This window comes from Lolium rigidum, chromosome 7, assembly GCF_022539505.1.
Source record: "Lolium rigidum isolate FL_2022 chromosome 7, APGP_CSIRO_Lrig_0.1, whole genome shotgun sequence".
NCBI classification, from domain to species: domain Eukaryota; kingdom Viridiplantae; phylum Streptophyta; class Magnoliopsida; order Poales; family Poaceae; genus Lolium; species Lolium rigidum.
The window spans coordinates 189917862-189933589 of record NC_061514.1 but is presented as its reverse complement, the minus strand read 5'-3'; the positions used below and the strand labels follow the sequence as shown (position 1 = coordinate 189933589).

The following is a 15728-nucleotide window of genomic DNA, read 5'->3' as shown; positions in this document are numbered from 1 at the left end:
AATCCTGCTGTTTACTATAATCACTACTGCTGTCTTTGTTACTCTCTGTCGTTATTTTACTACTCGCTACTACTATAAAACCGTTACTACTCGATAAACTCTTGCGAGCAAGTCCGTTTCCAGGTGCAGCTGAATTGACAACTCCGCTGTTAAGGCTTTCAAGTATTCTTTGTCTCCCCTTGTGTCGAATCAATAAATTGGGTTTTACTTCCCGCGAAGACTGTTGCGATCCCCTATACTTGTGAGTCATTAGTGACCGACTTTAGCCGGCCTTCCACGATCGATGCTTCTTCAGCGGTCCCTCGCCGGAAACCTCAACAGGTGACCCAAGCATGATCTTCACAGTCTGCCAGAAGAACACAAGCAATTAGAGGTGTGACTGCTCACAAGTAGTTTAGATGAAAACAGACATTGATAACATTAGTAAGGCATCATACATTTGCTCAGACGGCAAGCATAGGGAGTGGACACAAACTAAGTGTACTGTGCTACGACAGTGGCACACATGACTAAGTTTGAGGTCACCACCTAGCATTTCATTGTGCCTTTATTGAATCATTGTCCAATGCACCAGACATACCAAAACGAGGCCTCATATGTAGGATCACACGACAGGCAAACGGACTATCCGCAAACTAAGTCTAGTGTGCCAGTAATATGACACACATGACTAAGTTTGAGGGCAGCACACTGCCTGCTGTTGTGCCATAGTTGAATCATTGGCCAATGCAGAACTGAAGAAGCAGAAACATGCAAAGCAGGGTATCATAGGCCTCATACAATGAGAACATATGTAGGAGATGTTTGACCAGAAACAATGGCATGGTCATGTTAAGTCATGCCATAGGTTCTGATCAATCATCTCCTCATACTATGATCCTAGGTTATAATGATTGGCCTAGTTCAATCAAGAAACAACACAAGTAGCAGTTCAAATTGAGTTCATTAGGAGTGGTACTTAGGGTACATTACAAATTGTACTTAGGTCACATTACAAATTCTGGTACAGTACATCTACATCACATTCATCACTCGTCACAAGTAGCCCTGATCGTCTTGAGCTTGTCCTTGATTGCAAAGTTCACTTGAAGCAGATCGTATATGTCATACTCTAGCTTTCTCTTCTCAGCCTCCAAAGCCTTTTTTCTGCCTCTCATTCCTGTTTCTTAGCCCTCATCACTTGTGCTTGTGTTCTCTGCATATTCTTGAGCATAGCAACTTCGTTCTTCAAGTCCTCCTACTCCTCTTGCGTCTGAACAAACTAGCGCGACTCAGCTTAATCTTTCGCACAACAATCACAACATGCTAAACCCGAACACAAAAAACCTTTCCCTCTATCTTCCAATTTCACCAATCCAAAGCTCAGTCTATGAAGGACCTACCGCAATCCGATATTAGAGTAACAAATCTAAGCTAATCGAGACCGTGAACAGCAAAAACTGGACAAGAACAACAAGAAATGGGGACGAACACCTTGCAAACATCAATCCGAACCCTATCCTAATGAAAACCCTAGCAGATCTAATGTGCATGTCGTCGCAAATGCCTGAGAATGGCATGTTCTGCCAGAACGAATACGAAGGTGAGAAGGAGAGGTCGTTACCGCCATTGTTCCGGCCGAGGACGAGCTCGAGGTCGCAGGCGAAGTCGAGATGCCGATGAAGACTACGGAGCAGATTGCGGCCGATGTCGCGGTGCTGCTCGCTGAGGCCTCCTCCTTCGGTACCGGTGCTCCTCCGTGCAGCGGTCTGGCTAATTGGTCGGCGGGAGGGAAACCGCCGAGTGATGTAACAGTTTGGGGGAGGTGAGAGTGCGGTCGCGAGTGGGAGGAAGAAGAGGGGAGCGGTGAGGCTAATTATGGCGCGTGTTCCGAAGGGACGCGACGCTTCCGCCTCCATTCCCCACGCGTGCAGCCTTCTGGCCGCAACGGACCTGACCCCAGAGAAACTGCAATTCCGAGCGTTCCTCTAGGGCCTGTTTCAGGGAAGCTTTGAAAACCGTGCGATTCAACAACGCGGTCGGCCCATGCATCCAAACGGACCGAAAATTGCTGGTCCGATGCAAGCAAGGGACATAGAGCCTACCAAACGCGCCCATAATATACCTGCAGCTAGGCGTGTTTTTTCTTCTTTTATTTGCGAAATGTACTGTGTACTATCCGATGCTTGGCCGCCGTGATCGTCACGAAGTCATTTTGCGCTGATCTTATCGTTTGGTGTGATAGCGTCGTTCGTCACGACGACGCATGTACCATCAGACCGACGGTTATGCATGCATAGGCAAGCATGCCGTTTGCGGGAATCGATCACGTGAAAGGAGCGTACGCACGGGTGTGACGATGCGCGTGACGGCGTTTGCTGGCGGTGGGACCGGAGAGTCAAACGGCGGCTGAGGGAGACGTCGTGCTGTCGGCCTGTCGGCTGCCGTGACCATCGACCACCGTCCTCTCACGCCGTCTCCATGTTTCCTTCCCTCAAAATGAGCTCCTACTACCATCGTACTCCTATGCATCGCCCTTCATTTCTTCCCCTGAATTCAAGAAGAAAGCCTCAGCGTCCGGCCGGTGATACACACGACAATCCTGCTACTCCACACTCTCGCATCTCGAGTGTCACCGTACGTAGGTGTCTCGGTCTCTGTCTGTGTTTTATGCCGCACACGCGTAATACGAAAATATAATCTGAATTCTTCTACAAAAAGGCATCAAGCCATATGCTACAACAGCACCCAAGTCACATGCCACCATGCTTGCATCACCATCTGTCGACTGTCCATGCCATGCAACATTCATATTCATATAGCTTCATATTTTACAAATTCAAGAAAGCAGATGCCAAAAAGATTGTCATAAGCATAACTTGAAGTACTACCTAGCTCAGTCCATAAAAAAATGTCGCAAATTTGTTTAAATTTGAAAGTATTTAGACACTTTTTAGTGCATAAATACATTCCAATTTAGATAAATCTCCAGCATACTCGTATGGACAGAGGGAGTAGTACTAAATCAGCCTATTGAACACCCGCCATCCAATCTTAAAACATGAACTTCTAGGTAGATGCAGCTCCAAGGGCACTACACATCAACTCCCCAATCTCCGTCATCCCTTCTCCCTTCCTATCGTCCGTGCAAAATAGGGACCAAACGGAGACCCGCAACGACTCTCCCACCCTCATGTCGGTGCAAAACAGAGACATGAGTTTGGAGCCGCCGCCACATATTCGTGTCACTGGTGTGGAGATCTCAAAACAAACATTCAGCACTAACAAAATGCTACCATGTCCTAAAGATATGAATAATGAACGAATAAACCTCAAACACCATGTCAAACTTTATTTAAAAAGAGAAGTGGTCGGCTTCGTTGCATATTGCATCGTCTATCTTAAGGCACTGCATCATCATCGACACATGCATACTACACTGCGCCCTAAAGGACATGAAACAAAATATACAAAAAATAAGGAAATCCTCTAGAAATGCATAAGTAAATATGCCGTAATGGAGGGTACCCCTCATGGTGTACTCGTCGACAATGCAACGACCACTCATGCTCATCTGTTGCTCTTGTCCTTATATTTCATCCTATATCTAGTTTGAACAAAAGCTAAATTTGTATGTTCAAGCTCAAAACAGTGTCATTAACTTATTTTCTTATCCTTATTTTGACCAAATTTTTCGGATGTCAAACTTTTTCTAAAATTGAACACGGTGTACTATAACTTTTTGAGATAATAATTTTCGTTAAACTTGAAACTTTTTTTTGTAGTTCAACTTTCTTGTGAAATATTCTTATGGTTTTCAAACTTCATTAGATTTTCAGTATTGGCTAGTTTCAACCCTAGATCTAGTATGAACAAAAAAAATATAGAAATAACCAAGATACATTACTCAGCCGCAACCGGCTGATACACAAGAACAACATCATTTGCACACAGCTAAATATCAAACAAATGAAAAACGAAGGTACCCACTAAAATCAAGTGTGGAAGAGATTTTTGCCAGCTATGCATACGTACCACAATTCTCCAACCCTTTCATTTTTCTGAAAAACAGTTGATTTGTGTTATGAATAAACATGGGTTGATCTGTTGATGTGCCACAGCATGAATAAAACGGCCAGGCCTGGAAGCAGGTGCATGCCAATGCTATGCTGAAGATGTGTGGCATGCAACCATCTTTCGGCCATCCCTCTCCTTTTTTTCCTTCTCCTCGATCGTCTACGCGCAAAAGCTACTGCCTAGCTCGCAACAGCTACTTTAGCCTCCTCGCTTTACTCCGTCTGTGTGTCATCTCTCGTAACCGTAGTGGAAGGAGGTGGAGTACTGGCGGTCAGAGTGTGCCGGGTTCGTTGCGGAGCGCGCGACCATCTCTGCAAAAAGCTATCCGTGTCTCTTTGACTCCCCCACACCTCACCACCCTCCCTCCGGCCAACGATCACACTTCGATCCTCTCGCCCTACAAACACACACACACACTTCGATCCTGTGTGCAGTTCCTCTATATAAACGCACATCCACCCATCCCCATTCCATTCACCTCGCTCCATTCCATTGCATTGCGCCAAGAAGCAATCACCTTGCCCTACTACGCTCTCAGTTTCTCATCACTAGCTAGGGAGGAAGAAGAGGTCGGGGTCGGCCAAGATGTTGAGGATGCAGCAGCAGGTTGAGGGCGCCCTGGTGGTGGGCAGCATGGCGGAGGCGGAGGAGCACCAGGAGGCGGCGGTGTACGAGCGGGTGGCGCGGATGGCGGGCGGCAACGCGGTGGTGGTGTTCAGCGCCAGCGGGTGCTGCATGTGCCACGTCGTGAAGCGCCTCCTCCTGGGCCTGGGCGTCGGCCCCACCGTGTACGAGCTGGACCAGATGGGCGGCGCCGGGAGGGAGATCCAGGCGGCGCTGGCGCAGCTGCTGTCCCCCGGCCCCGTCGGCGGCGGCCACCACCAGCAGGCGCCGGCGGTGCCCGTGGTGTTCGTGGGCGGGAGGCTCCTGGGCGGGGTGGAGAAGGTGATGGCGTGCCACATCAACGGCACCCTCGTCCCGCTCCTTAAGGAGGCCGGCGCGCTCTGGCTCTGAGCCTGCATTGCTCTTGCCTCTTGCCTTGCCGGCCGGCCGGAGCTCCTCAAGGTCGAGATCGACGGCGGCGTGCCGGCGCGTGTGCCTGTCTCCGTGTGTTTGTTCGTTGTTGTTGTTTTCTTCTTTTCTTGTGTTGTGCGATCCGTGCGTGCATGGTCTGTGTTTGTTGTTGAGCTTGACTCGCTAGTGAGATGTAGATATAATTAACGAGGAAAGGTTAAATTAGCCGTGTCACCTTTGTGTGTTTGTTAGCTTGTTCTTAGTTAGTAGTAGCACCACTTACATAGTGGAGGGGATGCAACTCATTTTCATTGAAATGTAATGACGCCTACCTAGTTTATGGTGTTATTATTCATGAGGTTAATCTATCAAGAAGGGACACTTTATTTGTCGTCGCCAAAATTTTACAATCTTGATAATTTTGAGCGTTGCTTACTCTTCGTAAGCTGAGATGCATATGCTTTGGAGGAAAGGAAATGTCCTTGATTTTCAGCTCTTTTCTTTTTGCTGGTTAAGGATGATACTCTCTCATCTTGATTTAGCAAGGTAGAGACTTTGACACCCAAATTGGTCACTTTCGTCTTATCCGTAAAGCAGTACTCTTCCTTGCTAAATTATTAGTGGTTCGTAAGTAATAATACTGGTACTCCTAGACAAAACAAAACTCAACATTTATCGTATTGTTGGTGAGTAGAATAAAGTTGAAATTTGAATTGAATGGAAAAGCATGCAGTGCCGAAAGTAGGAAGATGCCTCCACACAGTCACAGAAGGTGATGCATGCGGCTGTACACTGGTGGTACGTACGTATGCACGCAGACGGCAGACGCATGCAGCAGAGCATGCCTTGCAACGTTTCTACCCAGCTGAGCTGCTAGCTTTTTTCGCTTCGTTCAAAGCCGTGAATCACTACTTCACGCAAATAACAAAAAGACGTGCGTGGTTGGTCATGGCCGGTGAGAGAGCTGATGTTAGCAAAGACCACCAAAGCACGGTTCCTGTGACGATAAAACGCATCGACCGTCCGGCCGGCAGTTACTGCAGTTAAAACTCGTACCGATATGGTATTACACGTGACGTTCGTACGTTCCGTACCTACTCTACAAATGTGTATAAATATAGTCATATAGACCTGGAGCCAACAAACTATTTTCAGGTCATCTAGGGCGGCGAGAACACAATTCAATCGATAGCGAGGCGTATGCGGTGATTTCGCCAATCTCAAGATTGATCGGATCAGTTTCTTAGACCCACACTCTTCCATTTGCCCAGAGAGGCAAGGTGTGCTCCCGTGCATTCATATGGATGAGTGTATGTGGTATTTACGAGTATTTGTATTATGTTTCTAAAAAGGGCATATGCGGCAAAAACTCGTGCTCCAACAAAAGCCTATCTCTACCTTGTCTTGTAATATTGTTTGAGGGCAGCTTCATACTTTGTCCTCTCGTGCTGCATAGTTGGGGGACGCCACGACAGCCACACAACAAATCGCCACTACGAGCCCAACCCAACTTCCCCCCTCCCTACCGCCTTGAGTCCTTGACCGGTGCCGGCCACAGGAGCACCATGGATGGCGCCTCCGATGCAACTGACACCTACTCCGACCCTCTCAGCGTGGCGGTTGCAGTATCCCATACGCAACACGTACCACGAACTAGATGCCACCCCTGTCCCCTGCCATGTCTTGGTGCCGCCACAACTTATCGGAGGGGATTCGTCTTTGAGCCACACCTTGGTTTGCGACACATGGGAAGCAGATTGCCCATGCTAAGATCACTTATGTTAAGAGGCTGTTGACAATGGCCTCCGCCTTAAAACCGAAGAAGATGAACGCCCGGGGGATCTAAACCCGAAAAAGGACAACATATCACAATGGTAGAAAATGTTTTGGTGCCCTAAAACCCTTTTTTTCTGTACCTTAGAAACCTGTTTTCTAGGTGGCCAATTTTACATGTTGGAGATGCTCTAGGTACGTAGGGGAAACACTAGAAAGACCACAACCTTGCAGTGACGGAAGTATGGGAATGTATACCGGTCAAACTGAAGTGAGCAACGGTTGATAGCAAGCAGCGGCGCAGGGAGGCAAAGTAAAGCTAGCTTGTCCTTTGGTGCATGTAGACGTAGGTATGCGAGGATGGCGTGCGTGACGAGAGTTTCCGCGAATAGGGCCGGCACGTCGCTGCACCTTGGAAAGAGCCCAAGACGGAACGCCCCGTATAGCAATAGCATACAGCAACGGACCGGGGCGGTCCGTGGTGATGCGCGCATGGCGTCGCAAAGGGCAACATGTCTGGCCTGCCTGCCTGCGATCCATACGCAGACCAAAGCCCATCGCGTATCTGGATATGCAGCGTTGGTCAGTCCACTCCGGTCCAGACGCAGACCGTCCTGCTGCTGCCTCTCGTCACCCGCTGGCCGCTGCCGCCATAGCCATACCGCTACCATCGTCAGCCTCAGCCAAATGACATTGCCGTCGATACGTAGTAGAAGTACATACAGACGGACGGCCGTCGTTTTCAACTACGTATGCGCTCTCCTTTTCGCCTACGTACGTACACGTTCATGTTTGCATCACCTCCACCGGTCGAATCTGGGCAGCCGCTGAATTTACGGATACATTTCCTACCTTTCAAGTTTACTCACTCAACTCTATACATGCATATCTACACAAATTAAAGCCAATTAATTTCCAAGAAAGGGAAGTACGTTTCACATGGTCTGATGTAACAGCTGAGTTCAGCAGTACACGATTTTTTAGATGAAAAACTCGAAATGAGCCCGACTTTAAATTAACGAAGCCATCAACCGGCTAGAAGCACGGTACATCTTTTTACCGGGGTTACCAACTACAAATGAACGCACACAGAATAACACAAGACCTCAAGAAAGAGGAGAAACAAAGACCAAAACTGCACTGCCAAGTTCGCTTGCAACTGGCGGTACGAACCTTCTGTTGCCTGCGAGCGGCACCAAGAAAATCCACCACCAAAAGCCCTCACATGCACCGCAGTTGAAGCCACCATTGGTCTCAAAATAAGGATATGTACCTAAGTAGTAGTAAAAGTGTAAGGAGCAGCCTTCCCTCGACGCCTCCAAGGAGGGAAACGGCAAGTAAGAATGTCGTCGTCGAGTCACGGACCAAGGCCGTGCTAGGCTTCCGCCGAGGTCCCGAACACCATCCCTAGACCTCTAGCCCGTCGCCACTCAGTCAAACAGACAACATCCAAGGCTTTGGGTTTAAGTACCGGCATCTCCCACGACGCGGCACCAGCCGAGACATCCCCCCTAGGCTCCTGGACAACCGCACAAACAAGGAGCAATACAGTGTAAACAAACCTCGTCGGTGTTTGTGTCTGGAGAAAAAGAGGAGGAGGTCACGAGAGACTCCGTAGACACTACTGAGGCCACTGCCACGTTGTGACACCAAGGGAAGGAACTCAGAAGGGATGCGGGATTGAGCAAAGAAATGGTGAGATGGGCCTCACGGTGATGCCTTAAGGAAGGGGAGAGACAATCGTAGGTGACACTATCACCAGGCTGCATTCAACCATCACTAGCTTTCGCGGGGCACTACATCCACCAGGAGACGACCGACGCCACGAGGACACGGAGATGGGGAGTATCAACTACCGATTTCCAACCCAAGAGAAACGCACAATGTCCGGACCTCAACAACAACAAGACACACCAACATTGTGCACGCTGAGAACGTGGACATTGTGTGTAGGGGGTGGGGGTCTGGCTCGCCGGCCCAAGGGGCCATGGAGACACCAGATCCAAGCATGCAGTAGCCCCATGAAACAATCCTAGAGAGACGACTAGGACGCCACCCACTGCGACATCATAGTGCCGAAAGTCCCATGAAAAAAGCAAAAGGGTTTCGCCCTTAACGGGCGGACAAGACGTCATATCCAAGCCCGCTGACAAGGGATTAACTTATCAATGCCTACGGGTTGTAGACTAGGGTTTTAGTCGGAAGTAGAGGGCAAGTAGATCTCGAAGGTTTCAGCCGAAAAGTACTCGACGATATGAAAACTAGGGTTTGTGGGACAATGATTCGATACTTTCTTTGTCCCTCGACTCCCCTTTATATCGGAGGCGGAGCCGAGGGATTAGTAATACACAAGTTACAGAGTCCGGGAGGGTTTCTAACTCATCCCGCAAGATTACAAGTATTGCTTCCTAATACAACTCTAGCTTTCCTTAATAACAATTTGGGCTTCCGACTCTCCTTATCCTTCGGGTCGTGGGCCTTCAGTAAACCCCGGGTACCATCTTCGGCAGGCCTATTGGGGATGCCTATGTCAGTAGCCCCCGAGATTTTGCTTGAATCGCAGAGTCAGGGAAAATCTCCAACTTTACATTCGTTCAATAACTCAGAACTTTATCACATATCTTTGGGTACGAAATTATATATTGTACAGGGATAATGGTAGTTGGGGCTAGTTCATCTGACGGATCAGGTACTAGTTAACTGCTCTAGTGGCAATCCGCAAAAACCTACTTCAAGATCACGTCCCTGGACATGATCTCGGGATACCGGTGTAAACTTCGACGAGTGCCGCTTAAGGTCTTACCATTCTGTCGAGTCCCAATCATATTTTATCGGGTACCTAACGCGTCCGTTAGGATTTTTCTTCGTATCTGTTGATACGGAAAAAAGTAGCAAACCGACGTCAGAGACGGCGCCACGCCACTCAGAATGGATTTGGGGTCTTACCTTCGCAAATTTTTTTTGGCATTCGGAGATTATACGCAACTTTGGCGCTCTGAGAATATATTGTCGAGTGCTTTTTCGGCTGATGGAATAGCACATTTTATTGAGTCAACGGATGACTTATATTGCTCTCCCGATGGGAGTATATGTAGAGTTATTTATTATAACTCGAAATATGCTCACATTTTCTTCTTATCCTCTTTTTTTATAATTTTATCGGGCACGCGAACAGCGTTCCCGATGGGAGTAGCCCCCGAGGCTACAACCAAGGACTTGTGCTTGGGTGTAGGCTCAACGCCTTACGTTGCTATATTTTCCTTCCTTCTCGAATTTTTTATATCTGTCGGGTGCGCGAATAGCGCTCCCGATGGGAGTAGCCCCCGAGGCTATGAACAAATGCTTGTATTTGATCATAGGCTCTCGCCATTTCTATTTTGTCACTCTCGAAGTTTTTCATTGTTCCAAAGTAGCCCCCGAGCATTTGATCAAAAACTTGTATTTGATCAAAGGCTCTCGAAATAATCAACAATCTTCTGCTGTCGTCATTATTATGAAGCTGCTTAACCGAATTTTTCTCTTGCCAAGGTGACATCATTCCTGACGATAGCCACGACCGCTGCATCGGGAAAACGCGAGAACTGCTCTCTCTCTGACTTGCGGGCCCAAATTTCTCAGCAAATTGACACGTCGTGCAAGTGGGGGACACACGTCCTCCACTTTTCCTGGTGCACGTACTGTAGCTCCTGTTTTTTCTCGTCATCACGAAATTACTTTTTACCCCTTGTCCACGTGTACGCCATCTATCCCGCAATCTCCTCATCCAACGGTGCGTCGTTTCACCGCACCTCTATTTAAGGTCATCGTCTTCCTCTGCCAATACTTTCGCTTCGCATCGCGCCTCTGTTCTTCCTCTGCAAAAATCCTCCACTGCGCCCATTGCCTCCTGCGCTCAACCACGCTCGCATCTCTCTCCTCCACGCTCATTGATGCCACCTCGCGCGCGCCTGACCAGGCACAACACTCCGGAATCCAAGATGGACGCCGAAGATCTGGAGTGGGAGAGATCCAAGATCTCCAACCAGGACATGAACCTGCTGAAGAAATTGGGGTTCACCAAGAAGGCGAACGCGCTCCGCTTCCCCAAGGAGGAGAGCTATCCATCGCCTCCAATTGAGTACCGGGTCAGTTTCGTTGACCACCTCATCTGCGGTCTTTCTCCCCCTATCCACGAGTTTCTTCGAGGTCTTCTTTTTGTCTATGGGCTTCAGCTGCATCAGCTGACGCCCAATTCCATCCTCCACGTGTCGATTTTAATCACACTGTGTGAGTGCTTCCTTGGAGTCCAACCCAATTGGGCTCTGTGGAAGCGCATTTTCTGCCTCCGCCGCAATGGCTCCCACAACGTCGCCTAGAACATCGGCGACGTTGTTATCTTTGTTCGTTCTGACGTCGAGTACTTCGACGTCAAATTCCCCGACTCCGTCCAAGGGTGGAGAAAAAAGTGGCTCTATGTTCACGAAGAAAGCTCCGGCTCGGTGGAGTACAATATCGCCCCTTTCGACGGAGGAGCCAAAATCCTTCGCCACCGTTCCTGGGATGCTGAAGCTACCGAAGATGAAAAATTGGTGACAGAGGCGCTGATGACTCGCATTCACCAGCTCTAGAACACCCGTGGCAAAGAACTGTCGGGTATTCAGATCACAGCCTATTTCCTTAGGATTAGAGTGCAGCCTCTCCAAGCTCGCCAAAATCCCCTTTGGATGTACGCTGGTGAAGAAGACGTCGACAGGCTCTCCAAAGACCTTCCTGTGAAGGATTTGGAGAAACTGATCTGAAAGATCTCATCGCTGAACAAGAAGGATCCTATTCCATCCTCTTGCCGCATTACGCCATATAGTGGCGCCAATTCCCTTCCCGAGGTAATTGTTCCTCTTGACTACTATATTGTCTTCTGGAGTTTCTGGTATCTTATCGATTACTATCTTGCTAGCGTCCATTGCATAACTGTTTTTCGACACTCTTTGTTTTTCACAGAACCACCCTGTTCTGGCTTCTCTTCCTCCTCTTCCTAAAGGTGGAGAAGTCGAAGAACGTACCGTTGTCGAGGAAGACAACCAGGGTGCTTCTCGCCCTGAAAGTGAAGTCGCGGGTTCTCAAAAATCCGCGGCTTCCTCCGAAAAGAAGCCGAGTCCGAGGCCACTTGTCTCTACTCGCTCCCTTCCTTCCGCTGTTTCTCCAAGGAACAAGAGGAAAAGGGATGAAGTCGCCGATTCCGGCGCCTCCAAAGCCGAAGAAGCTGGTCCTTCCGAAAGGAAAACAGCTTTCAACCCCTACGAGGCTGCTCTTGTCAGCTCATAAGTTCTCTCTTGCTCTTTATTGCTTTGCTTTCGATGTTTTTGTCTATCTCGATTCTTATATTGTCGCTATTTTTATTGTAGTGGTGACGAGGACAAACAACAACCTATTGACGCGACTGCTCGAACAAGTACGTCGCGTACTTTAGTTGTGTCTGAAACTCAGCCGGATGGAGATGAAACCTCGCCTCCTCAGCAAAATATTGAGCATCCAACTCCTCCTGCAAACCCCCGTGTCCCTTTACCGAAGAGGGCAAGGGTCAAGCCAACCAAGGAGCTTGCCTTACTTCCTAGTAGTTCCACGACTCCTTCCTTGGAAGATGTAAGTTGTTCACTTCTTCTCTTCTATTCCGAATTTTCCAATGTTGTCGACTTTTTGTTTAGTTTTTTGCTTCCCTTTTCTTTTTGCTGTCGAACTTTTTACTGTATTGATGCTTTCTTTCTCTATCTTTTTTGTCAGCCTTTGATGAAGGAATTCATCCGTTTCGGTACTCAATTCATCGGGTACCGTGATCATGCCAAAAAAGCCGAAGGTATTATTTTGCTGCTTCTGGCAAATGACCTTTTTCTTAGCTTTCTTGTCATGATTTTGATTGCTGTCGATTATTTTGTCAGAAAATCTTGTGGAAGCCAACAAGCGTGCTGACGCACTTGCTCGTAAACTGGAGCAAAGTGAAAAAGCTCGTAAGAAGGCTGAAGCGAGATGCCAAGAAAGCTAAGGCAGTAGGTCGTCACCGTCGAAGATCTTCGAAAAGACTTCATGAGGCGGAAGCTGCTTTGAGCGATAAGATGACCGAGCAAGATGCTCGTGAAAAAGAAATCCTCGGTCGCTTGCAATCGCGAGTCGACGTTTTGTCGCTGAGTACTCAAATCCTTGTGCATTTCTTCGAGTTGCTTCTAGCGCACTTATTAATGAGCTTCCTTTTGCTTGTTTTCAGGGAGAACGCACCAAGAATATGAACTGGAAAATCCTGAAGGTGATGAGCTTATCGACACGCTTTCTCTCCTTGAAATACATGGAGATGAAGCACGTGATGGCCTTCGTCGACGCCGAAGCGGGTTTGTCGAAGCTTTTCCCCTATTTCTTCCCGAAGAAAGAAGAGCCCAACACTTTCGAGTGCTCTCGCCAAATGCTTCAATGTGACGGAAGATCTTGGGATCAAACTTCGCCAAGAAGGCCTAAAGATTGGCGTTGAAGGAACAATCGCTCCGATTGCCGACGACCAAGAAAACGTCGATCGGGCTAAAGTTGGCGACATAAAAGAGCAGGAGACGAAGAAATGGCAATCTTTAATTAAAGCTGCCAAGCCACCCTCAAAGCCGATCCTTGCCTTCCTCGCTTGCAAACCTACTCCTGCACCAAGCTCATCCAAGCCGGAGGTCAAGTAGACCACCCTGTCTTTCTTACTTTTTTTTCTTTTTCTTTCTTCCTTTTGATGCTTTCGCCAAAATAGCTTTTGGCGACACTTACCCCACTAGCTCGTTAGGGCGTCCTCCATTGTAATGCCTTGTAAATATTCTGAAAATCAATGGAATTCTATTTTTCTGGATGATTGATGTCGAACCTTTTGTTTTCAGTTGATATTTGATAACTACACTTCAACTCCTCGTCCCTCCGATGTTTTTCCTGCTTCCTCTCGCTCGAAAACACCTATTGATAATGAACTTGGTGAAGATTCCTCGAATAAGGATTCAGCGCAAGATTTGGAGGAACTTCGTCAGCAGCTTCAGTATGCGAAGAAGCAAACACTTGTGATGATGGAGCAGTCTCGAAAGGCATCCGAAAAAGAGAAAATTGCGCTGCAGCAGGCTCAGGAAGCCATAGTTGCCAAGGAAGCCGCCATTTCTGAAGCTGCGAAGGCTACCACCCGAGAGAATTTTATGCTCGAGTTGATGAATGAAGCCAGTGTGGATATGTCAGGTATACTTCTGCAAGCAAAAACTTCTTCTGTTTTTTCGTTGTTTCCTCCTTTGAAATTCTTGTGCTGTCGCCAAATAGGTTCCTTTCGAGACACTGCTGCCGAAGACCAAAGGGTAGACACAAGGACAAATCTCCTGGTTAACCTTTCACTTGACCATGGTTCTCTCGTTCTGGGCCACTCCAGAACGCACCCGACAAATTGTTAGATTTCAAGACCGCGCTTGTCAGGTTCATGAGTTCCTTGATTTCTGTACAAGAACCTTGTCTTTGGTTTATAGCGTCTTGTTTCCGCGCAACAAGATGCCAGAAACTCTGCCTGCTCTGCTAGATAAATTCCGGGATGCCCCTCGAATCCATGGATTTGTACGGGCTCAAATGTCTGCTGGCGCGAGATTTGCTATGATCATGATACAAATCTGCTATCCGAAGTTAGACATGAGTCGAATTGTCGCTAAGTGCTTAGCCAAGATGGCGAAGAGGAAGAGGAATATTGACAAAATTGATGACGTGGTAAAGCCTGTTGCCGAAGATATGATGGATGAATTGCTTCGGATGGATGCTGAATTCATTGTGAAGGGCAGCTATGTTGAACATAGCACTCGCACCTCCAATAATGAACGAATGACCATAGATAATATATTAGGCGGCCATTAGGAATTTTTCCTTTGTCTTGCCGAATTTCCTCAATGATTTGTACCTTGTATATTGTAAAGCCACGAAAGATGTATTCCTTCCTTTTTCTTTGTCGAGCCCCCGAGTGTTTTCGGTGGCGATTTTCTTTATTGTGTAAACGAGGTTGAACCAAAGCAAAATAAATTATATTGAGTGTACTATATTTGCGGGTATGAGCCCCCGAGCCTTTTTTGCTGATCACTATTTTGTATCTTCATTTATTTTGCGAGGTGTTGTACACCAAGGCAAAATATTTTTGATAATATATATTGTAACTCTTGGGCATAAGCCCCCGAGCATGTCGAAGAAAAAGATATATATCTCCACTATCTTTATTATAATGCAGCACCGCGAGCCCGCCTCATTAAAAACCTTTCTCAGCCCCACTCGGTGCCCTGGAAAAGGAAAAGAGTGTCGTCTGAAAACTCGCGGGCATTTCAGTACATTGTATTTTTACAAGGAGGACTATATTTCGACACTAAGCGTAGAAACGCCTTAGCTGCGCCACGTTTCAGGGGTTTTTCTCGGGAACCCCCGTCTTCTTGTCCTTGATCCTGTATGCTCCTCCTTCGATGACTTCCGTAACGATGTAAGGGCCAAGCCATGGCGACTCGAGTTTTTCAGTACTCTGTTGATTGAGTCGTAGAACTAGATCTCCAACCTGAAAGGACCTTGGTCGCAAACGTCGACTATGATAATTTTTCAGGTCTTGCTGATACTTGGTGACCCGTGATAGTACTTCGTCTCTGGCTTCGTCCAAAGCGTCGACATCGTCCTCTAATGCTCTTCTAGAAGTTTCTTCATCGTACTCCGTGACTCTTGGAGAATCATGCTCTATTTCTATCGGCGCATCGCCTCAGCTCCATGGACCGGGAAAACGGAGTCTCATGCGTCGCTGTATTTGGCGTTGTTCGAATACTCCATAATACACTTGGCAGCTCTTACGGCCACGTATGCCGAGCTTTTTCCGATGGTCCCAGCAATCGCTTCTTGAT

At 47.7% G+C, this 15728-nt stretch overlaps 1 pseudogene; it reads left to right on the top strand.

Moving 5' to 3' along the window:
- Nucleotides 1–1101: 1101 nt before the first annotated feature.
- Nucleotides 1102–5070, top strand: LOC124672399 (annotated as a pseudogene).
- Nucleotides 5071–15728: the final 10658 nt, after the last annotated feature.